The sequence below is a fragment of the Triticum urartu genome, chromosome 4, assembly GCF_003073215.2.
Source record: "Triticum urartu cultivar G1812 chromosome 4, Tu2.1, whole genome shotgun sequence".
NCBI lineage: Eukaryota > Viridiplantae > Streptophyta > Magnoliopsida > Poales > Poaceae > Triticum > Triticum urartu.
In genome coordinates this window covers 21,371,283-21,379,412 of record NC_053025.1, presented here as the reverse complement: position 1 = coordinate 21,379,412, position 8,130 = coordinate 21,371,283, and positions in this window count along the sequence as shown.

Below are 8,130 nucleotides of genomic sequence, written 5' to 3'. Positions count from 1 at the left end.
AGTGCAAGTGGGAGATTGAAGGAAATATGCACTAGAGGCAATAATAAAGTTGTTACTTATATTTCCTTATATCATGATAAATGTTTTTTATTAATGCTAGAATTGTATTAACCGGAAACCTGATACATGTGTGAATACATAGACAAAACAAAGTGTCCCTAGTATTCCTCTACTAGACTAGCTCGTTAATCAAAGATGGTTAAAGTTTCCTGACCATAGACATGTGTTTTCATTTGATGAACAAGATCACATTGCTACCTCTTGAGCATGCGTTGGTTTTCCCTTGAAGAGGAAAGGGTGATGCAACAAAGTAGCGTAAGTATTTCCCTCGGTTTTTGAGAACCAAGGTATCAATCCAGTAGGAGGTAACACGCAAGTCATCTAGTACCTGCACAAACAAACAAGAACCTCGCAACCAATGTGATAAAGTTGTTGTCAATCCCTTCATGGTCACTTACGAAAGTGAGATCTGATAGAGATAATAAGATAAATATTTTTGGTATTTTTGTTGTATAGATTGGAAAATAAAGATTGCAAAATAGAAATAGCAAGTTGATAGGAAAATAATATGATGGAAGATAGACCTGGGGGCCATAGGTTTCACTAGTGGCTTTTCTCAAGATAGCAAATTTCTACGGTGGGTGAACAAACTACTATCGAGCAATTGATAGAAAAGCGCATAGTTATGAGAATATCTACGCATGATCATGTATATAGGCATCACATCCGTGACAAGTAGACCGAAACGATTCTGCATCTACTACTATTACTCCACACATCGACCGCTATCACGCATGCATCTAGAGTATTAAGTTCATAAGAATAGAGTAACGCATTAGGCAAGATGACATGATGTAGAGGGATAAACTCAAGCAATATGATATAAACCCATCTTTTATCCTCGATGGCAACAATACAATACGTGCCTTGCTGCCCCTGCTGTCACTGAGAAAGGACACCGCAAGAGTGAACCCAAAGCTAAGTACTTATCCCATTGCAAGAAAGATCAATCTAGTAGGCCAAACCAAACTGATAATTCGAAGAGACTTGCAAAGATATTAAATCATACATAAAAGATTCAGAGAAGAATCAAATATTGTTCATAGATAATCTTGATCATAAACCCACAATTCATCGGATCTCGACAAACACACCACAAAAAGAATTACATCGAATAGATCTCCAAGAGAATCGAGGAGAACTTTGTATTGAGATCCAAAGAGAGAGAAGAAGCCATCTAGCTAATAACTATGGACCATAAGGTCTGTGGTAAACTACTCACACATCATCGGAGAGGCTATCGTGTTGATGTAGAAGCCCTCCGTGATCGATTCCCCCTCCGGCGGAGCGCCGGAAAAGGCCCCAAGATGGGATCTCACAGGTATAGAAGGTTGCGGCGGTGGAAATAGGGTTTTGTGGTGCTCCTGGATGTTTTCGAGGTATATGGGTATATATAGGAGGAAGAAGTACGTCGGTGGAGCTGCGAGGGGCCCACGAGGGTGGGGGCGTGCTTGCCCCCGTGGGTGCGCCCTCCCGCCTCGTGGCCTCCTTGCTTCTTTCTTGACGTCCACTCCAAGTCTCCTAGATCACGCTTGTTCCAAAAATAACTCTCCTGAAGGTTTCATTCCGTTTGGATTCCGTTTGATATTCCTTTTTCTGCGAAACACTTAAATAGGCAAAAAACAATTTGCACTGGGCTTTTGGTTAATAGGTTAGTCCCAAAAATAATATAAAAAGGTATATTAAAGCCCATTAAACATCCAAAACTGATAATATAATAGCATGGAACAATCAAAAATAATAGATACATTGGAGACGTATTAAGCATGCCCAAGCTTAATTCTAGCCCGTCCTCGAGTAGGTTAATGATTAAAACATATTTTTTGATGTGCTACCTAGCATAATTCTTAATGTATTTTTCTTTATTGTGGCATGAATGTTCAGATCCGAAAGATTCAAGACAAAAGTTTAATATTGACATAAAAATAATAATACTTCAAGCATACTAACAAAGCAATCATGTCTTCTCAAAATAACATGGCCAAAGAAAGTTATCCCTACAAAATCATATAGTCTGGCTATGCTCTATCTTCACCACACAAAGTATTTAAATCATGCACAACCCCGATGACAAGCCAAGCAATTGTTTCATACTTTTGATGTTCTCAAACTCTTCCAATCTTCACCCAATACATGAGCGTGAGCCATGGACATAGCACTATAGGTGGAATAGAATGGTGGTTGTGGAGAAGACAAAAAGGAGAAGATAGTCTCACATCAACTAGGCGTATCAACGGGCTATGGAGATGCCCATTAATAGATATCAATGTGAGTGAGTAGGGATTGCCATGCAACTGACGCACTAGAGCTATAAGTGTATGAAAGCTGAACAAAAGAACTAAGTGGGTGTGCATCCAACCCGCTTGCTCACGAAGACCTAGGGCGTTTTAAGGAAGCCCATCATTGGAATATACAAGCCAAGTTCTATAATGTAAAATTTCCACTAATATATGAAAGTGACAACATAGGAGACTCGCTATCATGAAGATCATGGTGCTACTTTGAAGAACAAGTGTGGTAAAAGGATAGTAGCATTGTCCCTTCTCTCTTTTTCTCTCATTTTTTTCTTTCTCTTTTTTTATAGAATTCGCCCGGAGTCTCATCCCAACTTGTGGGGGAATCATAGTCTCCATCATCCTTTCCTCACTTGGGACAATGCTCTAATAATGATGATCATCACACTTTTATTCACTTACAACTCAAAAATTACAACTCGATACTAGAACAAAATATGACTCTATGTGAATGCCTCCGGCGGTGTACCGGGATGTGCAATGAATCAAGAGTGACATGTATGAAAGAATTATAAAGGTGGCTTTGCCACAAATACGATGTCAACTACATGATCATGCAAAGCAATATGACAATGATGTAACGTGTCATACCAAACGGAACTGTGGTAAGTTGCATGGCAACATATCTCGGAATGGCTATGGAAATGACATAATAGGTAGGTATGGTGGCTGTTTTGAGGAAGGTATATGGTGGGTGTATGGTACCGGCGAAAGTTTCGCGGTACTAGAGAGGCTAGCAATGGTGGAAGGGTGAGAGTGCGTATAATCCATGGACTCAACATTAGTCATAAGAACTCACATACTTATTGTAAAAATCTATTAGTTATCGAAACAAAGTACTACGTGCATGCTCCTAGGGGGATAGATTAGTAGGAAAAGACCATCGCTCGTCCCCGACTGCCACTCATAAGGAAGACAATCAATAAATAAATCATGCTCCGACTTCATCACATAACGGTTCACCATACGTGCATGCTATGAGAATCACAAACTTTAGAACAAGTACTTCTCAAATTCACAACTACTCAACTAGCATGACTCTAATATCACCTTCTTCATATCTCAAACCAATTATCAAGTATCAAACTTCTCATAGTATTCAATGCACTTTTTATGATAGTTTTTATTATACCCATCTTGGATGCCTATCATATCAGGACTAATTTTATAGCCAAAGAAAATTACCATGCTATTCTAAAAGACTCTCAAAATAATATAAGTGAAGCATGAGAGATCAATAATTTCTACAAAATAAAACCACCACCGTGCTCTTAAAGATATAAGTGAAGCACTAGAGCAAAATTATCTAGCTCAAAAGATATAAGTGAAGCACATAGAATATTCTAATAAATTTCGATTCATGTGTGTCTCTCCAAAAGGTGTATACAGAAAGGATGATTGGGGTAAGCTAAAAAGCAAAGACTCAAATCATACAGGATGTTCCAAGCAAAACACATATCATGTGGTGAATAAAAATATAGCCACAAGTAAAGTTACCGATAGACGAAGACGAAAGAGGGGATGCCTTCCGGGGCATCCCCAAGCTTAGGATTTTAGTTGTCCTTGAATTTTACCTTGGGGTGCCTTGGTCATCCCCAAGCTTAGGCTCTTGCCACTCTTTATTCCAAAATCCATCAAATCTTTACCCAAAACTTGAAAACTTCACAACAAAAAACTCAACAGAAAATCTCATGAGCTCCATTATTATAAGAAAACAAACCACCACTTCAAGGTACTGTAATGAACTAATTCTTTATTTATATTGGTGTTAAACCTACTGTATTCAAACTTCTCTATGGTTCATACCCCCTGATACTAGCCATAGATTCATCAAAATAAGCAAACAACACACGAAAAACAGAATCTGTCAAAAACAGAACAATCTACAGTAATCTGTAGGTTTCGAATACTTATCTAACCCAAAAAATTATGAAATAAATCTGTGGACTTGAGGAATTTGTCTATTAATCATCTGCAAAAATAATCAACCTAACTGCGCTCTCCAGTAAAAAATGGTAGCAAATCTCGTAAGCGCTAAAGTTTCTGTTTTTTACAGCAAGATCACAAAGACTTCCCCCAAGTCCTCCCAAAGGTTCTACTTGGCACAAAACTAATTAAAATCATAAAACCACATCTAAACAGATGCTAGATGAATTATTTATTACTAAACAGGAACAAAAATAAAAATGGGTTGCCTCCCAACAAGCGCTATCGTTTAACGCCCCTAGCTAGGCATAAAAACAAGAATAGATCTAGGTATTGTCATCTTTGGTATGCAATCCATAAGTGACTCTCATAATAGATTCATAAGGTAATTTAATTTTCTCCCTAGTAAAGTGTTCCATGCCCTTCCTTAACGGAAATTGGAATCTAATATGTCCTTCTTTCATATCAATAATTGCACCAATTGTTCTAAGGAAAGGTCTACCAAGAATAATAGGACATGTAGGATTGCAATCTATATCAAGAACAATGAAATATACGGGCACATAATTCCTATTTGCAACAATAAGAACATCATTAATCCTTCCCATAGGTTTCTTAATAGTGGAATCCACAAGATGCAAATTTAAAGAACAATCATCAAATTCACGGAAACCTAACATATCAGACAAAGTTTTTGGAATCATGGAAACACTAGCACCCAAATCACATAAAGCAAAGCATTCATGATCTTTAATTTTAATAGTAGGTTCCCACTCATCATAAAGTTTTCTAGGGATAGAAACTTCTAATTCAAGCTCTTCTTCATAGAATTGCATTAAGGCATCAACGATATGTTTGGTAAAAGCTTTAGTTTGACTATAAGTGTCGGTGTCAAAACTGGCGGATCTCGGGTAGGGGGTCCCGAACTGTGTGTCTAAGGTCGATGGTAAAAGGAGACAGGGGACACAATGTTTACCCAGGTTTGGGCCCTATCTATGGAGGTAATACCCTACTTCCTGCTTGATTGATCTTGATGAATATGAGTATTACAAGAGTTTATCTACCATGAGATCATAATGGCTAAAACCCTAGAAGTCTAGCATGTATGACTATGATTATGATTATTCTCTATGGACTTAGCCCTCCGGTTTATATAGGCACTGGAGGGATCTAGGGTTACACAAAGTCGGTTACAGAAAAAGGAAATCTTCATATTTGGTCGCCAAGCTTGCCTTCCATGCCAAGGAGAGCCCCATCCGGACACGGGTAGAGTCTTTGGTCTTCGTATCTTCACAGCCCAACAGTCCGGCCCATGGCTAACAGGCCGGACGCCCGAGGACCCCTTAGTCCAGGATTCCCTCAGTAGCCCCAAAACCATACTTTAATGATGAGGTGTCCGGCGTGCAGATTGTCTCCGGCATTGCAAGGCGGGTTCTACCTCTAGTGACTTCAAAGTGATGTACTCGACCTCCCATTTAATGTCGTACCCCTCGGCTTCTGTGTATCTTCAATTTCCATGTGTCGAGCGAAGGCGAGAGGTCATGGTATTTTTACGCATAACACCCCGGCCATGTAAGGAGGAGTGTCTATTTAAAGAGACTGGATCTTAGATCCATTCAGCTCCACACGGAAAAATCCTTTGAGCATGCTAGGAAAGTCTGTTCCAATATGGCTGACGCTCCCAGCTCTTCATCTCGCCCCGGCGTTCCCAAAAAAGGCAAATGGGAGAGGTGTTCCATATCCCACGGTCAGCTGGTGAAGTTGCAAACACAGGGATTCCTCCCCCCCCCCCCCCCCCCCCCCCCCCCCCCCCCCCCCCCCCCCCCCCGCAGATCTAGTCCCTGTTCGAGCTGGACTGACCTCCTTCAATGGTGGGGTCAGGCTGAAAATTTCCCCAATCCATCAAGGGGGAACTAGTGTGATTCGTCCCTTATCTGCTAAGAGGTGTCAGGTTTCCAATTCATCCATTCCTCCGAGGGCTTCTGGAGTATTACGGCCTCCAACTGCACAACTTTACTCCTGCCTCCATCCTGCATATTGCGGGCTACGTTGCTCTTTGTGAGCTGTTCCTGGGTTGTGAGGCCCACTTTGAATTGTGGAGAAAGCTATTATGTCTTGTCCCGCGCAACCACGAGGGGTCAATATTTGAAGTGGGCGGAGCCGAAATATGGCGCATCGCTGAGACTGGATATCTGTCCGGCACACCAATGAAGGCATCCGAAGAGTGGCCTTTCGAATGGTTCTATATCGAGGACATCGCATTTCCAGACCCAGTTCGGAGGGGTCTTCACGAGTTCACAAGCGCTCCTTTGAAGAAACGCCACAGCTGGCGCCCTCGGAGCCTCGAGGAGGAAGATAGCGCGGAAGTTTGTCGACTCATGAGCAAGATAAGGACGCTCGCTCAGTCCGGATTATCAATAGTCGAAGTAATGGCGACTTCCATAGTACGGGGGGTCAACCAATTCAATACAGAGGTCTCCCCATGTGGCACTACAACGGGGAATATGATGCCTCCCGCTACGGCCGGAAGGGTCCGGATACCCCCGCCGCTTTGGCCAAAATATTGGCCGAACTGTTCAAAGGGGAGGAAGAGGAATTTCTGTGTATCAAACACAGAGACGAATTTTCCATGTACAGTCCTCCTAGCTGGGTATGTCCCAACTCCTCTGCTCTTACTTACTCCACTCCCTGAGCTACTTTCAATGAGTGTTAATCCGTCCATTTGTAACAGCATTGCCGAAAGATTTCGGAAGGGCTTCACAGCCCTGCCCCGCAGCCCGAGGGCCACAATCGGGACCTTGACCCCGGATTCGAAGAGGATCCGGATATATTCATGGTGCTCGAGGATGGGGCATTTTACCAGACGAGCTACGATGGCACATAAGTGGCTATCACTGCCGATTATCCCGGCCTTCTCCCTGCTTCACACGTAAGTAATCATGAGACATGTCATCCGAAAGAGTTCTCTCATTCTGCCTCACCCACCGCATTGTCCTGTGCTCAAAAGGGGAGGCGTTCGGCATGCCATGCTACCCCAGGGGCATCTCCAAAGAGAGCGGCCCCTACGTCGGGCAAGCCTTCGAAGAGGAAGGCAAACGAAGACACAGCCGAGCCTTCATCAAAGAGGTATGGATTTGCAAATATGCACTTTGGCAGTCACATCCAACTGTGACCTTTCTGTTTGTCCTGTATCAGGAAAAGAGTGTGCCGGACTATGTCCGGGGGTCCGGCCGGTCATACTTCCCGCAACCAAGATCCAGAGCCTGCCGTAAAGACGGGGGCTGATATGGGGGTAATGCCGGATTGTCCTCCAGCCGAGGATTCGGATGATGTATCCGTCACCAACTCGGAACTGGAGAGTGCCATGAATCATCAGCGCCGAAGGGCCATTTTACATGACCCCAGCTTTTCAGAAGAGGCGTTTAACGCCTTCACCTCGGCTGATGCATACATCCGAGCTGCTCGAGATGGGCTTAATAGACCCACAAAGCAGCATTTAAAAGATGTGTGGGTAAGTTTACTTTGTCCGAATATGATAACCATATGCCAGTAGCCCCTGAGACTTGAAGCAGTTGGTACAACTGATTTAAGTATCATTGTATAACCAGGTTCTTACAGAGAAGAACGACCTGCTAGCCCAAGAGCTAGAAAAGTGTCAGACACAGCTAACTGCTGCCGATGCCGAACTGGAGAAATCCAAGAAGGCGTCTCCTGGTAATGTTCCCCTCCATCGAGGAAACATAATGGTATACCAATAATGCTAAGACGGTTTTTCACCTCTTATCAGGATCATTAGATCAACTGCAAGAACAACTGAAAGCTGCTCAAGGCAGAGAACGAGAAGACAAAA